The 3,120-nt window shown below is 20.2% G+C and overlaps 1 long non-coding RNA gene across 1 annotated transcript; it reads left to right on the top strand.

Annotated features, from left to right (window-relative positions):
- Positions 1–376: 376 nt before the first annotated feature.
- Positions 377–2,695, top strand: LOC145975159 (uncharacterized). Its single transcript, XR_014439900.1, has 4 exons — positions 377–556; positions 1,102–1,364; positions 1,862–2,001; positions 2,517–2,695. It is a non-coding gene; the product is annotated as an uncharacterized LOC145975159 (long non-coding RNA).
- Positions 2,696–3,120: the final 425 nt, after the last annotated feature.

The raw sequence follows: 3,120 nt of genomic DNA, 5'->3' as shown, positions 1-3,120 counted from the left end.
TATAGATTATAATATTAATATATAAAACTCTCTATATAGATTATAATATTATTATGATGACAAAACTATATATTATATTTCTGACTAAAAAATTTATTACAATGTGTGTGTGTGTGTGTGTGTGTGTGTGTGTGTGTCAAATAATATACTTTATTAATAAAAATATAATTATATTCTTTTTTTTCTCCAATATTCTTGATGTCAATTTTTTTTTAAATATTTTTATATATCTTATTAATTTTATTATTTTTCTTATTAATATTTCTTTCAGTCTGATAATTGCTAAAAAATTTATCTTTTCCGTTTGACTAAAATCTGCTATCGCACAAGATATGTATAACATGTAAAATACATGTGTTTTTTACAGATGATTGATACGATATCGCAATATTGATAATAAGAACTGAAAAAGATTGGATAAAGAAAATTACAATCTCGAATCTTTTGTTGAAGAAAAGCCCTAAATAAATATCAACAATGTATTTTAAGGATAATGCAAACGCACAGTGAACGTTTTTGTGTTGTATTCATTTTTGTTTCTATCTTAGCACATTAGGTAAAATGATAAAATGTATAATTCTATTATAAATTAGATTTATATAATTAATTTTAATATATTTATAATCTAAAGTACTTAAAAGATTGAAATGAATAATTGTGTGCACGTTTTTTCCTTATATTTCTCTTTCAATATTTATCGAAAAATAAGTGTAAAAAGAAAATAATATAATTATAAAATTAATATTAAAGATAAAGAAAAAATTAATATTAATATAAAAGATAAAGAATATTTGTTTTCTGAGATTTTATGGAAAAAAAATATGTAATAATAATAGTAATTTTTATCGAACGCAAAACTGTTTTACCAATAATATATATGTACATGAATGTGTAAATTGTTACACTACTAATAACTTAATTTATATTAATTGTTAAATAATAAAAAAATCTAATTTATTAATAGTAAAGTTTCTTTTTATTAACAGAATTATTAAGTTTATAATATATTTTTGTGAGATGAAAAAATGAATAATGTTAATTGATAATTATGTTAATTATCAATTTCTAAATTAATAAAAATTAATAAAAATTATTTTTTAGTCTGTACGATATTACTACCAACAGTACAAATATTAACTTCGATATAAAAACATTTACATTTAAAATATTGGATCGAAAGATATAGTATATATAACAATGGAGGATTTTGAATTACTTCATGCTATTCCAATGGAGGATTTGCTTGAAATACTTTATCCAATGGAGGAGGAGGATTGGCTTGAAATATTTTATTTTATTCTAATAGTGACAGAATGTGGAACGATTTTACTAATTTGCTTGGCAAATCTTTGCTTTTCATGCAGGTAAATCAATATTTTTTAATATTAATGCCTATCTTTATATTGAATCAATTTATATGCAATTTATAATCAATTAAGACTATGATTAGAAAAAATTAAAAATATGGTACAAACTATGGTACAAACTAAATTTTACTGCATTTAATATTATTATGTTTATTACTAAAGAAACAAATAATGATAATTATAAAAAGAATTTTCGGATTAAAAAGAATTATATGTATTAATTTAGATAAAATCATTTTTAATAAAAAATATAAAAAATAAGAAAATCGTCATTAATTTTTTAAATATTGAGGCTATGTTGTTTTATGATAAAAATTTTATGAAAAATTAAAACAAATATAATATGTTGCACTTTATATTTACGTTATCACAATAATCATTAACTGCTATATAAAAATTTTATTCAATATGTTATAAGAATTTTTATTATGAAAACAATTTTTTATAATTTTTCATGATTTTTTATTGTAATAAATGTTATTACACTTTATTAGCACTAACCAGTTTATGCTACTCAGAGGAATTTGCTCTACATTAATAAGCTGGTTTTTTTATGATGAGAGAGCTCAAGATCCAAACAATGACCAAGTCGCTTATCGATACGACAGAATGGAATAAGAATATGATGCAATACGTAAGTAAAATATAGACAATAAATTATATTCAGAATTATATGCAGAATCATGCTATATCAAAAATTAGTATATTTTTTGAGACACATTAAAAATAACCATATAATAAGCAAAGAATACAAAAGAGTACGAATATAAACATATAGAATATTTTAGAAATAAATGGCCCTTTATGAGAGGAGCATATTCTACTCATTGTAGAAATTTGTACGAACATGAATGCAAAAACTCTTCTTTTTTAAATATAAACACATTTGCTTAGAGTTTGACAAAAATACTTCTTATCAATTGAAAACACATTAAACATAATATCTTGTTCGCAATAATTTATATTAATGCATTAATGCCATCTGGGTTTATTTAAAGATGTTCAAAAATTCCCACAATATTTCAAATTATTTATATGTTATGCTATGTATAATTATTTATATGTATATTTATTTTTTTATTTATTTTTATCAATCGTATGTGTGTGTCCAACAGTTATTGATAATATTAATAATCTCTAATTTCACAGGAACCATTAATCAACGTCTAATTCGAAAAGTTGGAATGGATATTTGTGCAAATTGTTGCAAAGATTTATTTATTATGATAAATAAATCTTAAATATGTTATTAGCCCTATTTTCAACTTCAAGTCTTCTGGATAATGCATACAAGCAAAAAGAAAAAATATTACAAATATGATTTTAAAACAAAACCAGTTTTGAAGATATTAAAATTATTATCAACAGATAAAATTTTAATAATTTTAATACAAAATCGCAACTTTATTTATTGTTTTTATGTACATATAAAATTTTATAAATGATTGAAAGAGATAAAAATTTAAATTAAAGAAAATTTAAATTTATATTTATAAATATAAGCATATGATAGCATTTTTAGATACTATTGTATCTAAAAATGATATTATATATGTGCTACTACAATTATTTTTAGTAAAATTTATAATAAAATTTAGTAAAATTTTTAAATTGTAATGTAAAAGTTAAACTATAAATTTTAAATTTTCATGTTTTAAATTTTTAAGTAGTATTAACTTTTAAATATATTTAAATTTTTTTGATATGACGATTGGATTAGGATGTTAACATCATTGAAGAAATGATTATGTGC

The sequence above is a fragment of the Camponotus vicinus genome, unplaced genomic scaffold (assembly GCF_025532165.1).
Source record: "Camponotus vicinus isolate PSW18456_S1 unplaced genomic scaffold, iyCamVici1.0 SCAF_7, whole genome shotgun sequence".
NCBI classification, from domain to species: Eukaryota; Metazoa; Arthropoda; class Insecta; order Hymenoptera; family Formicidae; genus Camponotus; species Camponotus vicinus.
This window is presented reverse-complemented; position numbering and strand designations above follow the sequence as displayed.